Source organism: Phascolarctos cinereus, unplaced genomic scaffold, assembly GCF_003287225.1.
Source record: "Phascolarctos cinereus isolate Bilbo 61053 unplaced genomic scaffold, phaCin_HiC Scaffold_5;HRSCAF=322, whole genome shotgun sequence".
NCBI classification, from domain to species: domain Eukaryota; kingdom Metazoa; phylum Chordata; class Mammalia; order Diprotodontia; family Phascolarctidae; genus Phascolarctos; species Phascolarctos cinereus.
In genome coordinates, this window is record NW_027555958.1 from 352,374,507 (window position 1) to 352,387,229 (window position 12,723).

Consider the following 12,723-nt stretch of genomic DNA (forward strand, 5'->3'; position numbering starts at 1 on the left):
TGCTTCTGGGCGCCTGGAGAACTGGCTTATGTGCAGACAGTCTACATTGGCCTACCAGGTGGTTGGGAGCAGTCTTTTTCCATTGGTTGCATATCCAGAACTGACTAAGTCTTTAAATCTGACTGACTGATCCTGGACAATGGGGCCAGAGTAAACCATGTTTTTGTTCTTTAGGCATGTCCAACTCTTCATGACCCCACGGACCATAGCACCCTAATACCATCCATGGGGTTTTCTTGGCAAAGATACTGGAGTGGTGTGCCATTTCCTTCTCCAGCTCATTTTACAGATGAGGAAACTGAGACAAAGAGGGCTAAATGACTTGCCTAGGGTCACACAGCTACTAAGTACCTGAGGCCACATTTGAACTTGAGTCTTCTGACACCAGACCCAGAGCTCCATCCACTGAGCCACCTAGCTGCCTCCATGTTACAACAACAACAATAACAGACATTTATGTGGCACTTTAAAGTTTACAAAAGGCTAGGCATGTACTATACTCATTTTAGCCTCACAACAGTTCTGAGTTAAGGGCTACAGGTATTAAAAGGAAGCACAAAAATGTATGGCCTTCAAAGCCCCATGAAAAGCTGTGGGAGGAAGGATGCTCACTAATGAACTGATGGTCCCCCAAGAATTCAGAGTCAGGTGCTTCGTGTACCCGTGGCAATAGAGCTTTCATAAGGCTTCCCTTCCCTCCAAGATTGTCCTGCAGAAATCATGAAGCTGGTGGAATTCATTTTTCTTCATCTCCGGCCTCCTCTTTCTGGGGCTTTTTCCTTATGCCCCCTGGTTCCCTCATTCCTCAGGCAGCTAGCATCCGATTCTCTCCACCTTCCCTCTTATCAAAATCTGCTCTCTGGAATGAGTCTGATAAATTCATAAACACTGTGGTGTCAGCGACTAGCATAGTTTAACCTACTTCCTCTCTCCAGGAACGCTTGCATTTTAACAGGGGGCAAAGGCTATAAGAGCAGAATTTCAGACATAGGCAAGCAGGTGAAAGAAATGGGGAGGAGGTGGAACTAGAGACTAAAAATCACATCACGTTTCTCTGGCTGACTCCAACAGTCTGGTCTGACTTATTCAGCTACCAGTTTTTGGAAAGTGGTCCAGCACAACTTTTCTGATTGGTTGTAAAGTGGGAAACCATGATAATTATACCCATTTTACAGATGAGGGGGTGACAGACTGTGGATCATCTTACATACATAGAGAAATATATAAGGAGATTTTATACTAGTGGGACCTCCGTTACATAAAAACGTTCCTACAACCTTGAATGCGCTTAGGTGGTACAATGGATAGACCACCAGGCCCGGAGTCAGGAAGACTTGAGCTTAAACCTGGCCTCAGACTTACTTACTAACTGTGTGACCCTGGATTAACCTCTGCTTGCCTCAGTTTCCCCATCTGTAAAATGGGGATAATAATAGCATCTCCCCAGGGTTGTAGTAAGGCTCAAATAAGAATAACTGTAATGCATTTAGCACAGTGCTTGGCACATAGTAAGAGCTCTATAATTGTCAGTTATTGTTGTTGTTATCATTATTATTTACTGTAGGGGGAAGAGACTGATCTCTACCCCTCATTTCCACTAATGTCACCGACTGAATTGTCAACCAACATTAGGTCAGCCAGAGCATTCAATTCAATTGAATCCACTAAGCAAGCCTTTGCTAATCTCCTGCTGTACTAAGGGCAAAGTATGGCGCTAGGCAAACCAATGTTGGTACTTAGAGTTTTAATTAGTTGCTTTGTGGCAGTGGCAGGATGATGATTGATAGCTCAGGCCACCAATGTTAAGGGACACAGGGCTAATGATGACTGGCCCCACAATGCACTGATTCCATAAAACAATGTTGCCCTGGCCAACAGTCTCAGGATGCAAAAGGATGAATGGTTTCTCCAGAAGCATCAAAGTAAGAATGGATATTCCTGAATATTCCAAGTAACTGAGGGCAGAAAGAGAGGGGAATGGAACCAGCTGGAAGCCTGGTATCCCCATACAGGACAAGGCCTATAAGACTCCCTTATGTGGCTATGACCCTGAAGCAAAGACCCTGTGAACTGGATACCTATGGTCTGGGTCTGGGAAAATCCCTTTGATTATTAATTGGGGGGGGTCTAGAAGATCAATTTCCCTGTGTGACCCAATAAGATAAGGGGTGAGGCCAGGCCACCCTAGACTCACCTTGGGAAACTGGATAGGAAGTACGAAGATGTGAAGCAGGCGTGAGAGAGGGGGAAAAAACAGAGAAAGAAAAAAACGTTCTGAAAAGGATGATCACAGGAACATTTGAAATATCCAAAGGGAGGAGGGATAGGCACACGGGGGCCTGGGGAACTGAGCATAGGATGAGGTTGCCAATTTCACAAAAGCTAAATTCACAGGCACAGGAAGGAGCTCTAGTTGTCACGCGTTCATTTTAAGCAATCTACCACAGATCAGCCCCCCAGTTAAAGGATATTTGCTGAAAACACAAAGTACTGTGCTTTAAAAAAAATTTTTTTTAAACTGAAAGCTACTGAAAGATGGCCTCTCCATTTCCTCTGACTGATAGAGGTCATGCATAAAAGGCTAGAACTGTAAGGAAATCATTTCTAATTCCTCAGCAAGCCTCTAAGGAATAGCCATAGGTCTCAGGCAGAAGATGGCACAGACATAGTCGGCTCCTAATAAATGATTATTGACTGACTGACTGTAAGATACTTAGCTGGGGTTGACCTTGCCACCCTCTCTCTGTCTTTTCCCTCGTTCTTTCCATTACTATCATCCCTTCCTATGCCCACATCTCAATGGATTCAGGTTGGGTCTGTGTGCTGAAAGTGACCTATCAATGGTCTGTAATGATTCTGAAGAGGGTGAAATAATCAGTAGAGGCGATCTGCCGTCTGTGGAGTGTATGTACACATGGCTCAGGGTGTGCTACCATTCACTGGGCAGGGGCCTTATCCAACACCTGGCATTCTGTGGAAAGTGCCTCAGTAAAAAGAACGCTGACTTGGAATCAGAAGATGAGTTTAAATCCCACCTTTGTCTACTTACTAGTTAGAAATCAGTTTCCTCCTGTGTAAAATGAGAGAGAACTAGATGACTTTGGAGGTCCCTTCCAGCTCTGGTATGACCCCCAGGGTGCTGGGGTTCAAAAAGTTAGTATTATGTATTAAGTATTTAACAATGCAGATATGCATAGCAATGCTCCTAAGTTCACCATTTTAATGCTCCTCTTCATGTCACATTTTCTCTAATTTTCCATTTCCTGGGAATTGTTCTTGGTAAATTATTAGTAACTACCGTGCTGTCCCCCAATCTCCAATGCTTTAATGAACATAAATTTGTCTTGTTAATGAGAGAGGCTCAAGGGCTGGTCTTAAAGGTGAAAAGACTTGGTTTTGAGGCCTGCCTTTTACTCTTACTAGCTGGGTGGCCCAGGACAAGGAATCTATTTTCTCAGGATCCCAGGGATTTAAGACAATAAGTACAGGTGAACTGCTGAGCTGAATTGGTGGACTGAGTTTCCAAACCTGTCCCCAGGTTTGCTATCATCTGTTCAATGATAAAACCACACATCTACACTTTCTCCTCCTCCAAAATTAATGCGAAAAATCACTGAATTCTTAATCCTCTTCTGAAACTCCCACAAGATGAGCAGGAAATCTCTTGATGCCTGAAGTGTGACCCCAAACTAACAAACCTGATCTTTTGTGCAAAAACACCAGAACTTACAAATCCCAAGAGTATTATGACTGAGCCTGCCATTCTCAAAATATCTGAGGAGTGCTTTCTAAAAAATTGCTTTCAGAGTTTGTTGCAAAGTGTTTCTTTTGACTCTATTCAGTGGCAGCAAATCTTCCTTGGAAAGCAGATTTAATTTTTAGAAATGACTAAAAGCCATTTGTAGCCACAACTGGTGTAGGAGGTAGATGATCACCCTGAGTAATATCATTTTTTGGCTAAATGTGGGGAATGACCATAAAGCACTTGGTCAGATTTTTTTGTGCACAAGTGATAAACCGGATCTGAAAGCAAATTCCCAAAGAAGTGTTCCAACCAGGTTTCTCATAAGAATGGCATCATTGGAATAAACACAGAGTGTCCCATATGGCTACCAATATGGGAGCTCTTGGCCTTGATTTATCAAGGAGACAAGAAGTTCCTAATAAGATATGTGCAAAATGGCAGGACTCAAACAATCAATAAATATTTATTAAGCACCAACTATGTGTCAGGCACTATGCTAAGCTCTGGTGATTAAAAAAGAGGCAAAAGATAGCCCCTGCCTTCAAGGAGTTTACAATCCAATAGGACAGACAACGTGCAAAGCAAATATATACAAAGCAAGCTGTATGCAGGATAAATAGGAAATCATTGAAAGACTGGGGTTGGGGAAGGCTTTCTGTAGAAGGTAAGATTTTAGTTGAGGCTTAAAAGAAGCCAGAGAGGTCGGTAGTCAGAGCAGAGAAGGGAGAACATTCCATGCATGGGGAATGGCCAGAGAAAATGCTGAGAGAGGTGGGACAGCCAGGAAGCCAGTATCACTGGATCGAAGAGCACAGATCTATGATTTTTCTTCCTGACTATCTATCCCCAGCTAGTTCAAAGCCAGATGTAATTCTACCTATTTCTCTCCCTTCACTACTGTTCATCACCCTTGCTTTACTTCCAATTTTTTAGACAAAGGAGGGACACAGAAGTAGATGGGTGACGCCTTACCTGAGGAGGGTAGCTGAATAGGAACCCCAGGATGGAAACGTTTTACATCCATTCTTACTCCATTTATATCACATGGACACGAGTCTGCTTCCCTTTCTATGGAGGAGTTTGAGAGCAATGTGACAAGGGCACCTTGGGCTAGGTAGAGCAGTAGGACAGTCTCCCAATCCTGGCCCGGCCACTTACTTGCCATATGACTATGAGCAAGTCATTTCCTAGACCCAAGACTCAGTTTCCCCATCTGTATAATGAGCAGGATTGGACTAAATGCTATTAAGGTTCTTTCAGCTCTAACATTCTATTCTGATCTGGAAAAGTAAGATTTGTATTTGGGAATTTTCATATTTGGCTACTTGCCTCACAGGCAGGGATAGGCTGGTGAATGTTTAACAACTGTCTCTCTGAAGACCAGGATACATTTTAAGATTTAATTTGCATTATTAACATTTTTCCATTACTTTCTTAAATCTAGGCAACCAACAAAACATTGAATCAAGCCCTCCCTCCTATGTAGCATTTGTAGAGCCAGCTCCTGCGCACCCCTGCTCAAGGTAGGGAGGATTAAACAAGATCCTGGGCTTAAAACACTTTGTGACTAGGAAGTGTTGATGTTGCAGGGATACAAGTTGTAGTATATGATAGCAGAAAGTAGAGCTTTCTCCCCCTTCCCCCTAAAGTGAACACAGTCAGATCTAGAAAAGTGAAAAGAAAAGAGATTGGATTTTCCTCTCCTTTATGCTGACTGTAGGACCTTAGTTGATCCTTTCACCTCTCGAGGCCTCAGTTTACTCATGTGTCAAATAAGGGAGTTGCTCTATGTCCTCTCCAAGTATATTTCTCCAACATTCTGTGATTCTGCTGGAGTTTTGAGAGGCACTGATGCCAGATGCCTTGATGGAAAGGGTGAGCTCTAGGAACCATGATGGGTTGCTTAATCAATTCCAGCATAAGAGCCCCCAGCCAGAAACTGTTTGACCAGGAAATGAAGGAACAGAATAGAGGGAGGGAAAGAGACTAAGAAAGGAAGTGGTTAACAAAGATAATCTGTCATCTGCAAACAATTCACAAGATCCCTCATCTCCCAACTGTGGGCATTTCCACTGATTGTCCTTCATACCTGGAATTGTCTCTCTCCTTCTCTCCACCTCCTCCTGGCTCCTACAAGAAGCCTTTCCTGATCCTTAATACTTTGTGTCTTCAGTCTCTGGATTAACTCTAATCTATCCTGCTTATATATCTCGTTTGCAGGCAGCTGTTTCTTTGTTTTCTCCCCCATTAGACTGTGAGCTTGAGGGCAGAGACTGTCTTTTGCCTTCCTTTGTAATCCTAGTGCTTAGCACGGTGCCTGACATGTAACAGGCTCTTAATAAATGCTCATTGGCTGACCAGGCAAATCCTCATGGTTTCAGATCACAGAAGAATGTGGGGGTGATGCTCCTTCTGCTCCTGTCCTGGAGAGCAGGATTAGGAGCTTGGTAGATGCTCACCCCTCTTCCTGCTCCATCTCCTAGTGAAAACTTTAGGCTACCCTCAAGTCATTGGGCAATTGCCCAACCTTCTCCAGGGCAGGAGTTCTTAACCTTTTCGTCATAGACCACTCTGGCAATCTGGTGTACCTGTTCTTAGAATATGTCATTGCCTGTGTTCATAATTGAAGGAAATGCTGAATTTTGGTCAGTGGTTAGTAAAAGTAAAAGTACATTTTCTCCAAGTTTACAGGCCCCCTGAAATTTATACAAGGACCCCTTAGGATGGATGAATGGAACTCAAGAAGCCATGCCCTAAGGAATCCAGTTCTGGAGTTGAAAAGGCTGCTGAAGTCCAAGAATGAATCTCTCTGAGAGTTGAACATTTTTCTTCCCTCTGGATCTCTGCCTTCCCTTTCCATCCCCAATTTTAGTGGTTATTATAAATGCCAAAAGACCTGTAGGTCTGCGAGTTTAATTAGGGCCCTGGGCTTCCAGTCAGTCAACACTGGTCAGGACCTAATTCTCTACTCCTGCCAGATTAACCTCACAGGCAGCTCTACCTCCATTCCCAGGGCCTGTCCCCCACTCCTACCCACAATGAATATCCATGTAAATATACCACATATAGCCCCCAAGCAAGTTATTAGTATGATACACTATTCCAGGAGAGAGAGCCCATGAAACTCCTTGACTATGGTAAAAGGTTTTCCTTACCATTGGTGCCCACTGCCTACTGCCTTCCCTACTTGTCTGGGTTCCTGACCTTCAACTTCCCTGCCTTCTTCATCCTTGGGTTTTCCTGGTTTTTTTCATTCATTCATTCATTCATTCATTCAGCCAACAAACAGCTAGACACTGTGAATGCAAAGACTACAAACAAAACAATCCTTGTCCTTCTTGAGCTTACAGTAGGTGGCTGGGAGAGGGAGGGCAGAAAGCAACATGTCAACAGATGTCACTACAAAATCTAAAGTAAATACAAAGCAATTTTGGGGTGAGGCCAGTAATAACTGGGGAGATCAGGAAAGGCCTTGTATATATGGGGGGAGGGGTTCTTGAGCTTCTTTGAAGGAAGGTAGGGGTTCTGAGAGTTAGGGATGAATATTCAAGGCATAGATTACAGCACACGCAAAGACACAGAGATAAGAGATGAATTGTATGGGCAAATAAGCCAGTTTGACTGAAATGTAAGGCACATGAGAAGAAGTAATGGGAATTGAGTTTGGAAAGACAGACTGGAGTTAGATACCATGGGCTTTAAATGCCAAACGTAGGGATTTGCTTTTGACCCTAGAGGTAATAGGGTAACCTTGAATAGAAAAGTAATGTGGTGAAGATCTCTGTTATAAGAACATCACCTTGGCAGCTATATGGAGGAGGAAGAGACTGGGGGCAGGGAGACTGATTTGGAGGGTACTTCCATTGTCCAGGAGACAGGTGATGGGAGTAGTGGCCATGTGAATGGAGAGGAGGAGATGAATATGAAACATGTGAACATAGAATTGGCTATATGGGGTGAGGGACAGTGAAGAAGAGAGAGGGTGCCTCTAAGAATGTGAATCTAGATAACTTTTTAGAAGGGAAAGGTTGATGCTGGTAAGGAGAGGGACAACCCTGGAGAAAATGGAGATGTCGAAACAGCCCAGTCAGACAGCTGAAGGTGCTCCAGGTACAGTCAATTGTGTCACTTTTTGATAACTATTTCTGGCAACAGGACTGTTCAAAATACTATTTTTATCACATTTTATAAAAATGTAGAGTTTTGTTTTGTTGGTGGTACCCTCAACAGAAGTAGGGGAATTGGGGGTGTGTGTGTGTGTATGTGTGTATGTGGGTGTGGGTGTAGGGGGTCAGGGAATGTTGCCTGACCTTGTCCTGTGGTGTCTGAAACTCCAGATAATATGTAGTTTGATCAGTTCTGCCTTGCCCTAGAGTCTTCTGGAACACCTTCTGGCTTGTAAAGGACTGGCTAACTTATTCTTTCTTTGATTTCACTCTGGAACCTGTAAAGGTCCTAGACCCTGTGAGCGTGCCTATTAGATCATTTCCACACCTAAATCTCTCTTCAGTTTTTGAAAACTCTGTTTAACCTGATCCCTTTTAACCTGTCTGCTAATTTGCTTTGACACCCCTTCACCATCCATGACACCGTCCCTACCTCCTTTATTCTCAGTCCGTTCCAGTACAACCCTTCACCACCCCCATCTCTCTGTCCCACAAGATTACCTGCTGGGAGCAAGCTCTATGAGAAGTGGTGCACAATGAGATTCTTTCTAAAGCATGTGTCTGACTGTGGAAGCAGCTGGGAGGGAGGGGAGGAGACTGCTCACCGGGCCTTTAAGCCCTGGCTCCACCTTGGCTGTGAGCTGCCAAGTAATTCCAGGTCCATTTTCTTCCCCAGACTTCCGTCTGACCTTTGCTCCCAGCATTGCCTTGGCTCCACCGGCTCTAATCTCACACTCATGATTCCTTAGCCTTCCATGACTATTTGCTGGACTGTAATGAAGCCCAGTGTCCAGCATGGTGAGCTGGGTTTGGAATATACAGAAAGTGCCTGTGCTAAATATGGACACTGCCCCAGTAGAATTTACAGTCTCATGAGTGGGACGCACGCTTAATGGCAGCAGTGAGAATCAGCCCATGCTGATCTGAATGATTGAAGCTGAAGGAGGCGGGTGTGAGAAGATTTCCCAAAGTTGGAGGATGGAGCAACAAAGAGGGAGACTATTCCTGCCAGGGTACTGTCTGTGCAAACTAATAGCAGGGCCATGAACTGGGCACAGCATTCCAAAAATGCTTGTTTTGAGCTATTTCTGTCTGTAGCACCATCACTCACCCTGGCTCGAATGTTCATAAGCTCTGGGTTATCTTGGACTCTTTGCTTTCCCCACATACATCTAACTGGCTGCCAAGTCTGATGATTCCACCTTGGCAACATCTCTCAATCTGTCCCCTCTACTCTATTTCCCATTGCTACCACCCTAATATGGATCCTCTTTACTTACTGTGCACCTGTACTTCTGTGACAGCCTCCAAATTGGTTTTCTTGCCTCCACTTTCCCTGTTCCAATCCATCCTTCATATTGCTGCTAGAATAACCATTCTTATGCATAGACTAGTGAGTCAGCCAATAAACATTCATTAAGCACCTACTATGTGGCAGACACGCTGCTAAGTGCTGGGGATAAAAAAAAAAAGGCAAAGGACAGGCCCTGCCTTTAAGGAGCTCATAATGCAACAGGGAAAAATAGCATGCAAACAACTATATACAAATAAGCTAGGTGTGGGATGAATAGGAATAACAGAAAGAAGTCTCTACAATTAAGAGGTATTAGGAAAGGCTCCCAGAAGAAGGTTGGATCTGGTCTTATTGCTTCTCTTCTGCTCAGAAATCTCCAGTGGCTCCCTCTGACCTCTAGAGTGGTCTGACCACCACTGCCTGGCATTCAGGGCTCCCCACAATCTGGAACCACCCTCTCTTTCTAGGCTTCTCTCTTCTTATACCCATCCACAACCTCTCTGCTCTAGTCCAAAGGGGCTGTTCTTAGACCCTTGACTGTATACGATTTCTGTAGGCCTCCTGGCTTTCCCCCATATCTGGTATGCCTTCTCTCTGCTTTTCACATGATGAAAGCCTACCCATCCTTTAAAGGCCTACCCAACCTCAAATACCTCTACTCTACAAAGGCTTTCCTGACCCTACTGATCAGTAACCACCTTCTCCCTTGGATGGCACACAGCCCTTTGTTATGCCTACCTAATGCTCATTTCTGGGTATGTGTATCATGGGCACACACTTCATTGCCCATATCTAATGCACTTAGCATTTAATAGTTTGTCTTTTAGCTATCTCTGTTGTCACTCATCCCTCTACTAAATGAGGAGATCCCAGAGGACAGAGTCTAGGTCTCACCTCAGTTTTGTGCCTCCCCTTAGAGTCTGGCATAGCAATCTGCACGAAGTAGTTAATAAACTAATTAATAAATGTTAATAAATTAAACTTATTAATTATTAATTATTTATTAAAGTTAATAAATGCTTGTTAGAGTGGTGGTGGTGGAGGGGAAGCCCAGATTGCAGTGTAACCTAGTCAGTTACAAAAGCTACAACAGATGCTGGAGACTCGTTTTTTATGTTGAAAAAATAAAATTCATATTTGGGAACGAAGTTTTGACTTGCGAGATTATTAGAAATCAGTATAGGCTTCTGAGAAGTGGAATAACATAGAGTTTGTCTTTCTGGGACTGAGAAAAAGAAATTGAATCCATTTTAGACATGGCAGCCCTTGAAGCAATTGAAGACAATAGTCATATGCTACATGGGCCCCCATCATCCTCACATCATTAAACCAATTCTCCTATGGCAAAGTTTTCAGTGTCCTTGCCATCCTGGTCACCCTCATCCAGCTTGTCAAGGAAAGTTACTTTACTAACTAGCTCACTGTAACCTTGGGCATCTTTTCTGAGCCTCAGTTTTCTCCTCTATAAAATGGGTCTAATAAATTTTGCACTACTTACTTCACTGGGTTGCTGCAAAGAGAGTGTCATGGACTTCCTAAAATGTGGTGCGGTGATCAGAACTGATCACAATACCATTTCTATGTGGGATACCAATGATACTATGAGGAATGATGAATCCAGGAAATCTGAGAAAAGTTAACTAACCTTTAACATGTGGAAGGTAGTGACGAGTGTCTCTCAACATAGGACTGGATGGCAAAACATCTTATAATTCTGTCTCAACCCTTGTTATGTTATATTTACAGTTATGTTGTGGCTGATACTCCTTGGTGCTAGCGCTGTTGATAATTTCCAGTTTTTCCTGTATATAGCTTGTTTGCACATAGTTACTTGCATGTTGTCTTCTCTCATTAGATTATGAGCTCCTCGAGGGTAGGGACTGTCTTTTGCCTTTCTTCATATTCTCAGTACTTAGTACAGTGCTGGGCACAGAGCTGCTGAGTCATTTTTCAGTCATGTCAGACTTTCCATGACCCCAGTTGGGGTTTTCTTGGCAGAGATACTGGAGTGGTTTGCCATTTCCTTCTCCAGCTCATTTTTTTACAGATGAGGAAACTGAGGCAAACAGTTAAGTGACTTGCCCAAGGTCACACAACTAGTAAGTGTCTGAGGCTGGATTTGAATTCAGGAAGATGAGTCTTCCTGACTCTAGACCTGGAGCTCTATCCACTGCACCACCTAGCTGCCTTTGGCACAGAGTAAGTGCTTAATAAATGTTTATTGACTGACTAATGAGAGGCAGCTTGAATATACTGAATACAGTGTTGCATTTAGATTCAAGAAAGCAAAGATATGAATTCTTCCTCTAATACTGACCACAGGCAATTACTCCATTACTCTCTGAGACTTAAGTACCTCCCTAAGACTTTGAGTTATAAATGAGTCAAGATCCATTTGAATGAAAAGAAAATTCCATACCAATTAAAGCAAATATGATAAGCTTGGTTTTCTGAATTTCAGAAAGCATTTTTCTTTCCAAACCAAGTTTATAACTAATCTTGTTTATATGATGGTTGCTATGGGCCCATTTGTTGCCAATTATATATAACAATGCTCTAGCTTCAAAGGGCAAAAAGCTAAGTTTAAAGGACAGGGAATTTACTGCCTTCTGGTTGGAAAAAAGAGACAACTATAGGATTTCATGCTGGCAAATAAGTGCTTTGAGGTTTTATTTCCCCTCTTTTTTGGTAGCTGTTTGGACAGAGCACCAGAAAAAGAAAAGAAAAAGTAAGGGCAGGGGACCAGAAATCTGACCCTGTCAGTTTCTTCTTTATAACAGGAAATAAAGAACATTTGGACATTTAAGTAATGAGAATACTGACTACTAAGGAGCCAGTGACAGTCAAAAGATTCTTTCATGGCAGAAAATAGACAAGGATTTTATCATAGCATCACCCTATTAAGATACCAGAGCAACTGAATACACTCAGAAAGGACTTTTCACTCAGCATAATGCCTGGCACATAAAAGACATTAATAAATGTTTGTTGACTGGTTCATTGATTAAACAAAAGATTTTGACCAGTTTTTTTTAAGTGTTTATTGAAGCCAGATTGAGGTGGTAATTGAAAATAGTTAAGAATTAATCGGAAAAGTACCTAATTATATCTCATTTCTTTTTTTAAAAAATGCCCATTTAAAACATTAATGACAAGCACTATTGATTAATATTTATATTTAGCTGTTTTCAAGAGTTATATTTATACAAAAACAAAAACAAACAATCCCCCATACTCAAAACCATAATTCAGTGGAAAAGCATCTAATTTCCTTCTCTCAGTTAAGCATGACAATAAAAATCCTAGCTGTTCAGACAATTAAGTCATCATAAAAAACCCATAATTCACCTGGTGATATAATAACCTAATTACATACAAAGTACCCAGGAGGAGAGAAACTATGCTGAATGTTGGTTTTGCAAACTCGAACCTACAAAGTGATAGCAAAACTGAGGCTGTCACAGAAAACGAGTCATAATAATAATAATGATAGTGAAAAAGTGAATATATAATCCACT

At 42.5% G+C, this 12,723-nt stretch overlaps 1 protein-coding gene across 1 annotated transcript in view; it reads right to left on the reverse strand.

The window, feature by feature from the left end:
• Positions 1 to 12,723, reverse strand: part of STUM (stum, mechanosensory transduction mediator homolog) — a 107,868-nt gene that overhangs the window by 10,245 nt on the left and 84,900 nt on the right. The gene's annotated exons all lie outside the window — the stretch shown is intronic.